The sequence below is a fragment of the Oncorhynchus keta genome, chromosome 17 (genome assembly GCF_023373465.1).
Source record: "Oncorhynchus keta strain PuntledgeMale-10-30-2019 chromosome 17, Oket_V2, whole genome shotgun sequence".
In the NCBI taxonomy this organism is placed as follows: Eukaryota; Metazoa; Chordata; class Actinopteri; order Salmoniformes; family Salmonidae; genus Oncorhynchus; species Oncorhynchus keta.
Window position 1 is genome coordinate 26,518,579 of NC_068437.1, and position 17,066 is coordinate 26,535,644.

The 17,066-nt window shown below is 40.1% G+C and overlaps 1 long non-coding RNA gene across 1 annotated transcript in view; it reads right to left on the reverse strand.

The window, feature by feature from the left end:
* LOC118396145 (uncharacterized) overlaps positions 1–17,066 on the reverse strand; it is a 30,764-nt gene that overhangs the window by 4,471 nt on the left and 9,227 nt on the right. The window lies entirely within an intron of this gene.

The following is a 17,066-nucleotide window of genomic DNA, read 5'->3' on the forward strand; positions in this document are numbered from 1 at the left end:
TCAGTCTTACAGATCTGATCTTTGTCATCAAGTGTCAATTGTTAGGGAAATGTCTGTGTAAATATAATGTGTATGTTTATCAAAGTCAGATTTTTTTACACAGCCAGTCAGGTGAGTAGCCTACATTGGCAGATAAATGTGGAATATCTGGTATAAGCATTACCTGTTTTAAAAAGAACATCAGGACTAAAATTGCTTTGTTAAGCCAAGGCTATACACAGTAACTAAGAAATTAGTATGGCATGTCATCGCTGCAGTTGGCTCAGTCTGTTTTATTTGCAGCAGGAGAATTCCAAATCCAATGTACATTGCAAACAGCCTTGCCACTGTAGGCTTTTCATCCAGGTATTGTTTTTCAGTCTGTTTCTTAACACACCCTTGAATCAGGAGTAAGTGAGAATTATCAAACATGTAAAGGGAGTGTGAGTTAAGTCCGTGAGAACAATTATTTGCATAAGCACACACACAGCTCAGGGAGAGTGGAGAGTAGGCTATGTGCTCACTGTTAGTTGCATACTGTATGTGATACAATTTCTTAAACCTCTGAAAAAAAGCAACATTACCATACTGATTGAATGTTAACCATATGACTTCAGAAAGTATTCACAACCCTTGACTTTTTCAAACTTGTTGTTACAGAATTAATTTAAAATTGATTCAATTGAGATTTTTTTGTCACTGGCCTTCACAAAATACCACATAATGTCAAAGTAGAATAATGTTTTTCAAAATGTTTACAAATTCCTTAAAAATGAAAAGCTGAAATGTCTTCAGTCAATAAGAATTCAACCCCTTTTATGGCAAGCTTAAATAAGTTTAAGAGTTAAAATGTGCTTAACACGTCACATAATTAGCTGCATGGACTCCCTCTGTGTGCATTAATAGTGTTTAACATTACTTTTTAATGACTACCTCATTTCTGTATCCCACACATATGTAAGGTCCCTTGGTTGAGCAGTTAATTTCAAAACACATACTCCACAAAGACAAGGGAGGTGTTCCAACGCTTTACAAAAGGGCACCTATAGGTAGAGGGGTAGAAATAAAAAAGCAGCCATTGAATATCCCTTTGAGCATGGTGAAGTTATTAATTACTCTTTGGATGGTGCATCAATACACCTAGTCATTTGATACAGGCGTCCTTCCTAACTCAGTTGCTGGAGAGGAAGAAAACCGCTCATTGATTTCACCACGAGGCTAATTGTGACTTTAAAACAGTTAGAGTTGAATGGCTATGATAGGAGAAAACTGAGGCTGGGAACACCTAGTCAGTTGAACAACTGAATGCATTCAACTGAAATGTGTCTTCCGCATTTAACCAAACCCCTCTGAATCAGAGATGTGTGGGGGGTTACCTTAAATCGACATCCACGTCATCGGCACCCAGGGTACAATGGGTTAACTGCCTTGCTCAGGGGAAGAATAGCAGATTTTTACCTTGTCAAACGTTCAGTTACTGGCCCAACACTCTCACCCGTCAGGCTACCTGCCACCCCATATGAATCAACAACATTGTAGTTACTCCACAATACTAACCTAATTGACAGAGGGAAAAGGAGGGAGCATTTACAAATATAAATATTAGCTTTTTGTCCTGAATACAAATACATTACCAAGTACCACTCTCCATATTTTCAAGCATAGTGAGGACTATATCATGTTATGGGTATGCTTGTAATCATTAAGGACTGGGAGCTTTTCAGGATAAAAAATAAACAGAATGGAGCTAAGCACAGGCAAAATCCTAGAGGAAAACCTGATTCAGTCTGCTTTCCACCGGACACTGGGAGATTAATTCACCTTTGAGCTGGACAATAACCTAAAACACAAGGCCAACTCCACACTGGATTTCCTTACCAAGAAGACAGTGAATGTTCCTGAGTGGCCAAGTTACAGTTGACGTAAATCTGCTTGAAAAATGTATGGCAAGACTTGAAAAAGGGTTGTCTAGCAATGATCAACAACCAACTTGATAGAACTTGAAGAATTAAAAAAAAAAAAAAAAAAAAAAAAAAAAAATAGGCAAATATTGTACAATCCAGGTGTGCAAAGCTCTAAGAAACTTATCCAAAAAGACTCATAGCTGTAATTGTTGCCAAAGCCGGTTCTAAATTGCGTTGACTCATGGGTGTAAATTAGCTATTTCAATCCATTTGCAGAAATGTAAAAAAAAAAAAAAAAAAAAAGAAAGAAGTTTTTACTTTGTCAACATGGGGTATTGTGTCTAGATGGCTGAGAAAAAAAACATATTTAACCCATTTTGAATTCAGGCTTTAACACAACAAAATGTGGAATAAGTCAAGTGGTATGAATACTTTCTGAAGGCACTGTATGTAGATATGCATAATAAAGCTGTACGTCTCTGTTGGTTCAGAAATCTAAAATAGCAGCAGCAGCCATTTCAACACCAACACCATAGTGCCCTCAAAGAGCATCACTGAGCTAAGGACCTGGGACTAAACACTTCCCTCACAAGTGTGTAGTCCAAGATGCTTCACAAGTCCTCAACTCGCAGCTTCATGAAATAGTACCCGCAAAACACCAGTCTCAACGTCAACAGTGAAGAGGCGACTCCAGGATGCTGGCCTTCTAGGCAGAGTTTAAGAAAAAGCCATCTCAGACTGGCCAATAAAAAGAAAAGATTAAGATGGGCAAAAGAAAATACACTGGACAGAGATATGGCTTTTTCTTTGCAACTGCCTGGAAGGCAAGCATCCCGGAGTCGCCTCTTCACTGTTGACGTTGAGACTGGTGTTTTGCGGGTACTATTTCATGAAGCTGCCAGTTGAAGTCTTGTGAAGTGTCTGTTTCTCAAACTAGATACTCTAATGTACTTGTCCTCTTGCTCAGTTGTGCACCAGGGCCTCCCATTATTCTTTCTATTTTGGTTAGAGCCAGTTTGCACTGTTCTGTGAAGGGAGTAGTACACAGCCTTGTGCAAGATCTTCAGTTTCTTGCCAATTTCTCGCATGGAATAGCCTTAATTTCACAGAACAAGAATAGACTGACGAGTTTCAGAAGTTGTTTCTGGCCATTTTGAGGCTGTAATCGAACCCACAAATTTTGATACTCCAGATACTCAACTAGTCCGAAGGACAGTTGTATTGCTTCTTTTATCAGCACAATAGTTTTCAGCTGTGCTAAAAGGGTTTTCTAATGATCAATTAGCCTTTTAAAATTATAAACCTGGATTAGCTAACACAATGTGCCATTGGAACACAGGAGTGATGGTTGCTGATAACGGGCCTCTGTACACCTATGTAGATATTCCTTTTTTATTTATTTTTAAAATCAGCTACAATAGTAATTTCCAATGTTACGCGTCTACACTGTATTTCTGATCAAGTTCAAGTTATTTTACTTGACAAAAAAAAAATGTGCTTTTCTTCCAAAAACAAGGACATTTCTAAGTGACCCCAAACGTTTGAATGGTAGTTTATACATTACCTCATTTACCTTGACTAACCGGTGCCCACACACACACAGACTCTGTACCGGTACCCCCTGTATATAGCTTCGCTATTGTTATTTTACTGCTGATCTTTAATTATTTGTTACTTTATTTATTATTTGTGTATTTTTCTTAAAATTGCATTGCTGGTTAAGGACTTGTAAGTAAGCATTTCACTGTAAGGTCTACTACACCTGTTGTATTTGGCACATGTGACAAATAGCAACCAATCCTCTGTTACGGAGACAACCAACCTCTCAGCTTTTACCATAAAGCAATCACCTCAGAAACAATGAGAAGGAGAGAATATCTTATACTACTTCCTCAATCTCTGCACAAAGTACTGTTAACCATACGAGACCATTAGCCCTTACAACCATAAATTAATTATGAGTTCATGTTTACGACATGAGTAGTTTCTATATGCTAAATTACCATGTTGCCATGGGCTGTCTTTTACATTCCAAATAGAACCTGTCTAAAAGGCATACAATAGTATAAAATGCGTGGTTGGAGAGTGGATTTACTAGCTGAAATTAAATGAATGTCTTTATTGCAACAGCTTTTTCGAGAGTCATACAATATTTAATAACCAGTTTCCATTTCTAGGCCTTTGTTGCTACTGTTAACTGTTGCTATAAGTAAATTTGTCACAGACTGTAGGCCTTAACAATAACAATGCCACCCAGGTCAGAGAATACAGATCCACTGTAAGATTATTCAAGTTTAATTTTCAAGCTGCCACCTCTGTCCCTCTACATTTTTCCCCTCACCTTCAGGTCTGCTGTCTACACAATCATTGCACATCATGCATCACGTTGGTTGTGCCTGATGAATGTCATACTAATGACTAATCAGTGTTATGCCATTTAAGTGCTTCACTTGATTATGAGACAAATCTGACAAAAATAGTGCAACACGCAGGGGTTCACAGTTAAATGAACTGTGGCATGCTAAATTTGGGAAATCTATTTTAGTAAACATACACAAAACTTAAAGATAATAAATAAAATCATGGGTTTGTTATTATACAGTCGTTACACAATTATAGTGATTTTATACATGATTTTATCTGCAGTCACACGCACTGATTACATTAGATTCAGCATTTACAATGAGAGGTCTATTGTGATGTCAGACCCTTTTCAAAATCTACATTGACTCATATCTATTATGTGGAGCGGCAGGTAGCCTAGCGATGAAGAGCTTTGGGCCAGTATCCAAAAGGTCACACACAGAGACAGAGAGACAGAGAGAGCTCAAAGTGGCTAAGCTCTGGTGCCCAAACACTAGGCAAGCCCTGGACCTGTTGTCAGAGGACAGACTAGGGTCCCCCAGACACATCATAATTCACACAGGCACAAATAACCTGAGGGCCACAGCACTCAAGGGAATGATTGAAAAAGCTTCTTCCACTTTCCCCAATGTACAAGTGGTTATCTCCACAGTGCTACCATGAAAAGACTTTCACCCTGCCACCATACAGCAGGTGAATGCAAGCATTTTGCAAGACTCAAAACCTAATGTCAACCTGACCCACCACTCTACCCTGGACTTGAACAGCCTTTATGACCAGGTCCACCTCTACAAGGCAGCAATCCCAACTTTTGCCAGGACCGCAACCGTAGCCCTAGCACCTCACACAGGAGTAACAGAGCAACGGACACCCTGCCCAGACCAGTGAGACCTCCTCCTGAAGGACATGCACCGAGAGAACCCATGCCAAGAGGACCTACACCCAGACCACAGCGTCAGCCAAACCCCAACCAGCTAAGACCATCCCAAGCAAACCCTGGCCACACTCTAGTGTGGCCAGGAACTTTTTATTTTAGAAATTAATAAGGAAATTCTCAGAGAAAATGTGCTACCTATATCCCCCCCAATAGAATCCCCATATTTTAACAATGACAGCTTCTCTACCCTAGAGGGGGAGATCAATCATTTCCAGGCCCAGGGACATGTACAAGTCTGTGGCAACCTAAATGCCAGAACTGAACAAGAACCTGACACCCTCAGCACACAGGGGGACAAAGACCTACTTAAAGGTGACAGTATTCCCTCCCCCACATGCCACAACTATGACAACATAACCAACAAAAATGGGTCACAACTCCTGCAGCTCTGTTGGATGATGGGTATGTACATAATACATTTTTAGGCTTCGAGGGGACTCCTACAGTAGGTACACATAGCTCATCTCTTGGCACTAGTACTGTAGACTACTTATCACGGACCTCAAATCAGAGTCTCAGAGTGTTCAGTCAGTCCGCTGACACCCCTATCAGATCATAGCAAAATCACACTACTTGAACAGAGCTTTGCTCAACCATGAGACATCAAAGCCTAAGGAACTGCATAATATTAATAAATGCTATAGTTGGAATGAAAGTAGTGTGGAAATCTACCAAAAAACTTGGCAACAACAAATTCAATCCCTTCTAGACAATTTCCTGGACAAAATGTTTCACTGTAATAGTGAATTTAACGAAAGCATAAAGATGTTGATTAAGAAATACAAAATGCTTTCCTGCTGTCCATCACTACTGTAAATAAAAATTACAACATCTTGTTTTCATTTATTGTAACCACAATGTCACAAATTAGTTGCATCTTCCTTTCCAATTACTTTGAGTTTGGGATTTACAAATGTGCGCTTTTCATGTCATTTTAATTATATCCCGTCCGGATTTATGGACAACTTTTTACTGATGCCTTTAGTGAGAGCTTTAATCCTTTAATATTTAATCATTTCTGCCCTCTGAATTCACATCTAAGGGGCATTTTTTGCACCATTATTAGTTACATTGTTTTAGTTTGAACGTGTGCAGACAGGCACTAAGAACAGCGGGAACGTTTCCCCAGTCAGCTGCATTATTAGTGCAATGCCCCTTAAAGTGTTGCTCATCCTCCCTTCCCCATGGGCTAGGTCCATCTTGTGTGTGCTGCTCTACGGCCTGTCCCGTGCCACCCGCCTTGAACCCTAAAGCTGGAGAACTGCAAGAAAATCCAATTGTGCGCCACTTGGGAGCCATGACTAATATGACCAACATATATTGTCCTGCTTATAGCCCATCCTAAAAACGTTGTTTGCAGAATTCACAGCATGCTACGCCTGGGAAAAACAGGGTTAATAATATATCTGTGAGAATATGTAAAGGGTTTTTATATAATTCTGTTAAATAATAATAACTTGGTTTAAAAATAACAATATTTTGGAGATTATTTTGTTTTCAAATAACGTAAAGTGAGTGAGCAAATGGCAATTCTTGAACATGGGGTGAGACATTGTTGCTAATTTGTAAATAATGCCACTGTTATTTCAAATGATTTCTGGTTTTAGAGGGAGAGAAACCAAAAGACACCAAATGGGTCTCCCAGCCACAGCCAGCACAAGTATTGAACCAGCATCTATAGCAATGCAATGCAGTGACTTAGACCACTGCGCCACTTGGGAACAGGACAATGTGAACGGTCTGGAGTAGGCTACAGTTCTAGAGTAAGAGCAAATTAATCCTAACATTTCCACACCCTAAATTGTAGTCTAAGTTTCTCTTAGAATAAAAACCTTAATAGTAAGTAATAGTGGAATAATTAGTAATAGTTAGTAATAATAATTAGTAGTTAGTAATAATAGTTAGTAATAATAATTATAATTAGTAATAATTAGTAAGTAATATGGAAGTTGTGCACAATTATCAGTTCCTATTTAGTTTATGCCACCCATTCATTGTCAGTTAGAGACAGTGCTCCAACTCCCCCTTGCACTGGTCTGGAGTAATTAAGTAGTGACGCAGGGTAACGTACTAAACTACAAATTACCTCTAAATCCTGCAGCATAAATTGCAAAACTATTAATTGAGTAGCCACTGTAAAAGGAAGGGATTCCCAAACCTTCCATAACAAAGCCATTGCCTACAGAGAAATTAACCTGGAGAAGAACCCCATATTCAAGCTGGTCCTGGGGATCTGTTCACAAACACAACCCATAGAGCAACACAATTAGACCAAACCAAATAATGAGAAGATATTTTAGGAAGAATTTTAAATTACAAACTAGAATGTTATTTGGCCATAAACAGAGAGTACACAGTGGCAGAACACCTGACCACTGTGGCTGGTGTACATACTCTGCGAGCATAGCCTTGCTATTGAGAAAGGCCTCAGAAGGCAGACCTGGCTCTCAGGAGAAGATAGGCATTTTGTGAGTGGTGCACGTAGCCTACAAAATGAGGTGGAAACTGAGCTGCACTTCCTAACCTCCTTCCAAATGTATGACCATATTAGAGACACATATTTCCCTCAGATCACACAGACAAAGAATTCAAAAACAAATCAAATTTGGATGAACTCATATCTATTGGGTGAAATACCAGTGTGCAATCACAGCAACAATATTTATGACCTGTTGCCACAAGAAAAGGGCAACCAGTGAAGAAAAAAACATTGTAAATACAACCTATATTTATTTTGATTTGTTTTACCTTTTGTACTTGAACTATTTGCACATCATTACACTGTAAAACAGTTGAAGTCAGAGGTTTACATACAATTAGGTTGGATTCATTAAAACTAACATCCTCTCTACAAATGTCTTGTTAACAAAATATAGTTTTGGCAAGTTGGTTAGTAATTTTTCCAACAATTGCTTACAAACAGATTATTTCACTTATAATTCACTGTACCACAACTTCAATGGGTCAGAAGTGTACATACAGTAAGTTAACTGGGCCTTAAACAGCTTGAAAAATTCCAGAGAATGATTTCATGGCTTTAGAAGCTTCTGATTGGCTAATTGACATCCCTTGAGTTAATTGAAGGTGTACCTGTAGATGTATTTCAAGGCCTACCTTCAAACTCAGTGCCTATTCTGCCCTTGAGTTGCATTCCCATGCAAAACTAGACATAGCTAACAACTAAGTCTTCAATAAAACTCCCAAGGCGTGACTTTTCTTGAATGAATATATTGAAAACGTTTATGCTGTGAAACTGCAAAATACAGAAAAGAATATACTTTAGTGTTCAATTCACACCGACATACTGTAGCTGTACATTAAACATTTGAAGTTGCATAAATACAAAGCACGCGGCATGATGCCAAACCATATAGCTAATTGTTAAACATATGGTAATTGGCTCCTTTCATTACTCTAATAATGTATAACCATCTATGTAGAATAAAGCATATTACACTAGAAACAGTAACAAAACTACAGTATTGTATATTTTGCAATTCGTTTGCATGACGCATGAGCAAAGTAATTCAGCTAACGACATACATTAAAGGCATTGCAATTTGTGAGTAAATGCAACCAACATTGATATGTAAGCAACTCTATCAATAACAAGATTATCCTCATTAGCTAAATGCTTGAATCGAACTTAAATATTTTTCCAAGGATGAAGCGTGACAAGAAATAACTACATTGAAAGATCTGCACCGTAGCGTTGTTTGTAGCTGCTTCTATGCTGTGCAAAACTAATTCTGTCCTTCCTGTTTGCATCGTCTTTCTAAGTACCAGAAAGCGCCACTAGGGGGCAAATAACACCATTGAACACAGTGAAAATCCAATTTAACCATTATTTTATTACAATCTGTTACCTTCTAACAGGATGGCAGCACAGTGCCTCTTTGCTTGACATCATGGGAAAATCAAAAGATATCAGCCAAGTGTCTGGTTCATCCTTGGGAGCAATTTCCAAATGCCCGAAGGTACTACATTCATCTGTACAAACAATAGTACGCAAGTATAAACACCATGGGACCACGCAGTTGTCATACCGCTCAGGAAGGAGATGCGTTCTGTCTCCTAGAGATGAACGTACTTTGGTGTGAAAAGTGCAAATCAATCCCAGAACAGCAAAGGACCTTGTGAAGATGCTGGGGGAAACAGGTACAAAAGTATCTCTATCCACAGAAAAATTTGTCCTATAAATTAACAACCTGAAAGGCTGCTCAGCAAGGAAGTAGCCACTTCTCCAAAACTGCCATAAAAAAGCCAGACTATGGTTTGCAACTGCACATGGGGACAAAGATTGTACTTTTTGGAGAAATGTCCTCTGGTCTGATGAGACAAAAATAGAACTGTTTGGCCAAAATGACCATCGTTATGTTTGGAGGATAAAGGGGGAGGCTTGCAAGCCGAAGAACACCATCCCAACCGTGAAGCACGGAGGTGGCAGCATCATGTTGTGGGGGTGCTTTGCTGCAGGAGGTGGCATCATGAGGAAAATTAAGTGGATATATTGAAGCAACATCTCAAGACATCAGTCAGGAAGTTAAAGCTTGGTCGCAAATGGGTCTTCCATATGTACAAGGACCCCAAGCACTCTTCCTAAGTTGTGGCAAAATGCCTTAAAGACAAAGTCAAGGTATTGGAGCAGGCATCACAAAGCCCTGACCTCAATCATGTAGACAATGTGGGCAGAACTGAAAAAGCATGTGCAAGCAAGGAGGCCTTACAAACCTGACTCAATTACACCTGCTCTGTCAGGAGAAATGGGCCCAAATTCACCCAACTTATTGTGGGAAGGTTGTGGAAGGCAACTGAAATGTTTGACCCAAATTGAACAATTTAAAGGCAATACTACCAAATACTAATTGAGTGCATGTAAACTAGGAATGTGATGAAAGAATCATTCTCTGCTATTGTCAGGAATTGTGAAAAACTGAGTTTAAATATACTTGTCTAAGGTGTATGTAAACTTCCGACTTCAACTGTATATACCGTGAAAGGACCACCAGAGGGCAGGCTGGGCTCACAGTAGCCCAACAAGGCATGGGAGACAAGGTAACCAGAGGCAATTAAGCACAGCTGACAGTGCTAATGACATTCTCCTTCCCCTATAAGAGAGAGTATGGAACCAGCAGAGATGGGGGGGGAGAATTTAAAAAAAAAAAAACACCACACTCTGGAAGATGGCCACTGAGACAGAGGAGCTATCCATGACGAACCACTAAGATGGTGACAATCCCGTGACTTTTGTTGTAGTTTAAAGATTAGTGTTCCTGTTTGATCTGGAGAAGATGTATGTTTTTTCCTTGGGAGATTTCTATTGATTATGTTGGAGTGTTTGTGTTGACCAAATGCCCTCAGTAGAGAACTGTATTCAATCAAGAGAACCTACTCCTGACTCGTTTATTCCACCTTTCTGCTGTAGAGTGACGGCCAATTACTTGGTCCGCTCACAATACATATGCCAATTTAAATGTCTATTTTTGGAATTTTTGTAAGTGTAATGTTTACAGTTCATTGTTTTCACTTTGTTTATCTATTTCACTAAAAATATATGTTTCCCATGCCAATAAAGCCCTTCAATTGAGAGCGCACGAGAGAGATTGTATGTGAACCCAGCCTAATCCCAGGACTCCAGTTCATGTCCATGAATACCTCTAAATAGGACATTTCTTCATCTGATAAAGAATGTAGCACTTCACTGACAGGGAAACAAAAGTGCCTCTGACACCAGTGTTGTATTTTACATACAGGTGCAATAATAACTATCGTTATGGCTTCTGACAGCACAGGAAATTAAAGAATTTGTTTCAGGGGGAACACAATAGCAACTAAATTCTCCGAGGTGATCGTCAGCACATGTCCAATAAATCAATTTACTGTTTCATAAAATACCTCTGCGAGTTTTTCTAATCCTATTTTTGGTATCCATTTAGCCCTCTTTGCCTTTGAGTGCACAGAGTTATTCAATTTGTTATTGAGCAACTGCTTCAAACTGTTTTCTGGATTTATTGTGTGGCAGTAAGCAACTGCATATTATCATGAATGACTATTTGATACAGTTAGCCTATGAGCTTTTCAAAGAAAGGCTTACAATCTCAACTGAAGTACACTCTTAGAAAAAAAGAATTCCTGTCTAAAACCTAAAAGGGTAGTCCCTCGTTGATTATCCCTTACATCATAGTACCCAGCTTTCTGATAATGGAATTAATTATAGCAAGCCAGCAGTAAACTAACACTGTGCCGCTCGATTTGATCTAACACAAAAACATAGAACTACACCTTCATACAACCTGAAATTTTAACGTTCTTTCCTTGCTACATTATAAAGCAGTCAATGAGAAGACCTGTTATTTAAGATCAAAGCCTCCTTCAAGAGAAAGCTAAATAAATTCCAAGTACATTACAGCACACTATTACATATATCTTCCAATTTCAAAGCAGCAACATAAATTGTAAAAATTAAAATGTGAGTTCTCATTTCACCTTTATTTAACCAGGTAGGCTCGTTGAGAACAAGTTCTCATTTACAACTGCGACCTGGCCAAGATAAACAAAGTAGTTCAACAAACACAGGGTTACACATGGAATAAAACAGTCAATAACAATAGAAAGTATATATATACAGTGTGCAAATGAGGTAAGGCAATAAATAGGCCATAGTGGTGAAATAATTACAATTTAACAATTAAACACTGGAGTGGTAGATGTGCAGAAGATGAATGTGCAAATAGAGATACTGGCGTGCAAAGGAGCAAAAAGGTTGAGGTTGATGGATTGGCTATTTACAGATGGGCTATATACAGGTGCAGTTGCCTGTGAGCTGTTCTGACAGCTGGTGCTTAAAGTTAGTGAGGGAGATATGAATCTCCAGCTTCAGTGATTTTTGCAATTAGTTCCAGTCATTGACATCAGAGAACTGGAAGGAAAGGCGGCCAAAGGAGGAATTGGTTTTGGGGGTGACCAGTGAAATATACCTACTAGAGCGCGTGCTATGGGTGGGTGCTGCTGTGGTGACCAGGGAGTGTCACATGGAATGACGCTGGAGAGACGAAGCAGGTCCAGGGAGTGAAAAATTTTAATGAAGAAACGGACATGGAATGAGACAGGAACAGCGTCAACATACAAGAAAACAAAGACAAAAAACAATCAATGCAGAAGCGGGGAACAGACAAATATAGTAGAGGTAATAACTGGTGATGTGAGTCCAGGTGAGTCCAATATTGGTGATGCGCGTGACGAGGGAAGGCAGGTGTGCATAATGGATGGAAGGAGTGCATGATGCAGGGCATCCTGGTGGCATCAAGCACCGGGGGGGAGAGCGAGAGCAGACGTGCGTGAGCTGAGATAAGGCGGGGCTTTACCTAGCAAAGACTTATAGATGACCTGGAGCCAGTGGGTTTAACGACAAATATGAAGCGAGGGCCAGCCAACGAGAGCATACAGGTAGCAGCAGTGGGTAGTATATGGGGCTTTGGTGACAAAACAGATGGCACTGTGATAGACTGCATCCAATTTGCTGAGTAGAGTGTTGGAGTCTATTTTGTAAATGACGTCACCGAAGTCGAGGATCGGTAGGAAGGTCAGTTTTACAAGGGTGTGTTTGGCAGCATGAGTGAAGGATGCTTTGTTGTGAAATAGGAAGCCGATTCTAGATTTAATTTTAGATTGGAGATGCTTTATGTGAGTCTGGAAGGTGAGAGTCTAACCAGACACCCAGGTATTTGTAGTTGTCCACGTATTCTAAGTCAGAACCGTCCAGAGTAGTGATGTTGGACGGGCGGGCAGGTGCTGGTTTTGATTGGTTGAAGAGCATGCATTTGGTTTTACTTGCATTTAAGAGCAGTTTGAGGCCACGGAAGAAGAGTTGTATGGCATTGAAGCTCGTCTGGAGGTTAGTTAACAGTGTCCAAAGAAGGGCCAGAAGTATACAGAATGGTGTCATCTGCGTAGAGGTGGATCAGAGAATCACGAGCGACATCATTGATGTATAGAAAGAAAAGTCGTCCCGAGAAGTGAACACTGTGGCACTACCCCCATAGAGACTGCCAGAGGTCTGGACAACAGGCTCTCCGATTTGACACATTGAACTCTGAGAAGTATTTGGTGAACCAGGCGAGACAGTCATTTGAGAAACCAAGGCTGTTGAGTCTGCCGATAAGAATGTGGTGACTGACGGAGTCGAAAGCCTTGGCCAGGTCGATGAATACAGCTGCACAGTATTGTCTCTTATTGACCTTGAGCGTGGCTGAGGTGCATCCATGACCAGCTCGGAAACTAGATTGCATAGTGGAGAAGGTACGGTGGGATTTGAAATTGTTTGTTAACTTGGCATTCGAAGACCTTAGAAAAGCAGGGTAGGATATATTGAGGTCTGTAGCAATTTGGGTCTAGAGTATCTCCCCCTTTGAAGACGGGGATGAGCTTTACAATCTTTGGGGATCTCAGACCATATGAAAGAGAGGTTCAACAGGCTAATAATAGGAGTTGTAACAATTTTGGGTGACAATTTTAGAAAGAAGATTGTCTAGCCCTTCTGATTTCTAGGGGTCCAGATTTTGCAACTCTTTCAGAACATCAGCTATCTGGATTTGAGAAATGGGGGCGGCAAGTTGCTGTGGGGAGGTACAGGGCTGTTGACCAAGGTAGGGGTGGCCAGGTGGAAAGAATGGCTAGACGTAGAAATTGCTTATTGAAATTCTTGGTGGTGACAGTGTTTCCTAGCCTCAGTGCAGTGGGCAGCTGGGAAGAGGTGCTCTTATTCTCCAGACTTTAGTGTTTCAGAACTTTTTGGAGTTTGTGCTGCAGGATGCACATTTGTTTGAAAAAGATAGCCTTTGCTTTCCTAACTGCTTGTGTATATTGGTTCCTAACTTCCCTGAAAAGTTGCATATCGCAGGGCTAGTTTTGTGGTGGTCAAGGGCAGTCAGGTCTAGAGTGAACCACGGGCTATTCCTTTTCCAACATTTTTTGAAAGGGGCATGCTTTTTTAAGATGGTGAGGAAAGCACTTTTAAAGAATAACCAGGCATCTTCAACTGACAGAATGAGGTCAATATCCTTCCAGGATACCTGTGCCAGGTCGATTAGAGAGGCCTGCTCGCTGAAGTGTTTTATGGAGCGTTTGACAGTGATGAGGGGTGTTCGTTTGACCGCAGACCCATTACGGACGCAAGCAATGAGATCTTGGGTGAAGACAGCAGAGGTGTATTTGGAGGGCAGGTTGGTTAGGATGATATCTATGAGGGTGCCTGTGTTTACGGATTTGGGGTTGTAGCTGGTAGGTTCTTTGATAATTTGTGTCAGATTGAGGGCATCAATCTTAGATTGTAGGATGGCCGGGGTGTTAAACATGTCCCAGTTTAGGTCACCTAACAGCACGAGCTCCGAAGATAGATGGTTGCTGGTTAGATGGTTACTAGACGAGAGATGGTTAAAGACAGACAGTGACTGGTTACTATTCTCCGTCCACTCATGTCAATTAGGATGGTAAATAATGCACCTCTTTTTCATTTAGAAAATAATGGTCTCTCATGTCCTCAGGATAACTTCGAAATGTGTGTCCTCATATTCTCTTCAATACTGGAAATCAGAGGCCTTATTGTGGCTCACTATAGACGTGACTGAATGTGACAACAGATCTGTTCAAAACAAATTATGAATTACAAGCTATTCTGCCAAGATGGGTTGAGTCATGAAATGTTGGATGCCAATTCATTATGCACAGACAGCTAATTATTCAATGGCAATTAATCTAGATATTAGAGGTTGTTTGGACATTATACAGTGCACTTCTTTTTAAAGGGAAATATATGTTACCACTGATAACTAGGAGACCAAAGTACCCAATAATAATCCTTTCACAATGTAAACCCCCTACTGGCATATTTGACAGCACTTTGTGTACTTTCATGATAAATTATCAAGTGAATCTGTGACAGTTAAACCAAAGTTATCGTTCTCTTTTCAAGAGCAGAGCCTGTCAATGTCAAACTATTAATATCTCTAGAGTAAATATGTAATCTGTTAAAGCAGCATAAAAAGGTCACAGCCATATTAGATGAAAGTGGTCTCAGTCTGAATTGATTCGATTTTGGGTGTAGGCCAAATATCTGTAATTTTCTGAAAAAAAATACTGACCTTCACAAATTTGTTCGGTTATCATGAGAGATAAATTGAGTGGTTATCATGAGAGATAAATTGAGTATATATTAGTTAAGTACAAAATCAATGTATTAGTTCAATAGTGTGTTTCCTTTGAGTCCTGAAATGTGATCAAAGTAAAGCACAAATTGTTTGAAGGATTTGTTTGTAGAGCTCCAAAACAGGATTGTGTCGAGGCACAGATATGGGGAAGTGTACCAAAAAATGTCTGCAGTATTGAAGGTCCTCAAGAACACAGTGGCCTCCATTCTTAAATGGAAGAAGTTTGGATCCACCAAGACTTTTCCCAGAGCTGGCTGCCCGGCCAAACTGAGAAATTAATGGGGAGAAGGGCCTTGGTCAGGGAGGTGACCAAGAACCCGATGGTCACTCTGACAGAGCTCTAGAGTTCCTCTATGGAGATCAGAGAAATTTCCAGAAGGACAACCATCTCTGCAACACTCCACCAATCAGGCCTTTCTGGTAGAGTGGCCAGACAGAAGCCACTCCTCAGTAAAAGGCACATGACAACCCGATTGGAGATTGAAAAAAGGCACCTAAACATGATTCTCTGGTCTGAGGAAACCAAGATTGAACTCTTTGGCTGGAATGCCAGACATCACATCTGGAAGAAACCTGGCAGCATCCTTACAGTGAAGCATGGTGGTGGCAGCATCATGCCGTGGCATTTCTTTTCAGTGGCAGGCACTGGGAGACTAGTCAGGATTGAGGCAAAGATGAACGGAGCAAGGGACAAGTCTCTGAATGTCCCGAGTGGCCCAGCCAGAGCCCGGACTTGAACCAGATCGAACATCTCTGGAGAGTCCTGAAAATAGCTGTGCAGCAATGCTCCCCATCCAACTTGACAGAGCTTGAGAGGATATGCAGAGAGGAATTGGAGAAACTCCCCAAATACAGGTGTGCCAAGCTTGTAGTGTCACACCCAAGAAGACTTGAGGCTGTAAATCGCTGCCAAAGGTGCTACAAGTAAGTACTGAATACTTATGTAAATGTGAAATTTCAGTTTGATCTTAAATAAATTAGCCAAAATGTATAAAAAAAAATGTTTTTGCTTTGTAATTAAACCTATCGATTTAACATTGATCTGGGTGAATGGAATATGAATGAGTCATCCAATATGCTGTAATAGAAATAAGGCCATGCTCATAAACAAAAATAATTGTCCTCCCTCATCTGAAATGGCAGACTGCCACTGATATACCCATTGTTTCATTCCCCATAAGCTTAGTTTAACTGTTGTACCCCATCAGATAAGCTTGTTTTACTCCAATGTTTGTAAACAAAGTTAACATAATCAAACACTTTATAACCTTAAAACATGGATGGTGAGTCCACTCAGACAGTAGAACATGGCACTTACGGGTTCGATTCACACTGGGAGAACACATATGTAAATGTATGCAAGCATGACTAAGTTGCGTTGGATAAAGCATCTACTAAATGGCATATATTATACTATGAATTTGAGAGTGGTTACATTTCTTCAGACCCATCCCTCAGCTTTTCACCAAAACAAACTTTGGGTGACCACTTCATTATTGTTTCAATTAAGGATATGTCCATGGCCTAAGGCTGATTTAAATGATCAGGGAAAATAAAGTACTATACATGGCCCCAAACCCTAAAGAAAACTGATACACTGGGCTGGTCATTTAACTGATCAAATGTTCTACTTCCATCTAGTGGTTGGTTACAATATCACACCACACTTTTGGTTAC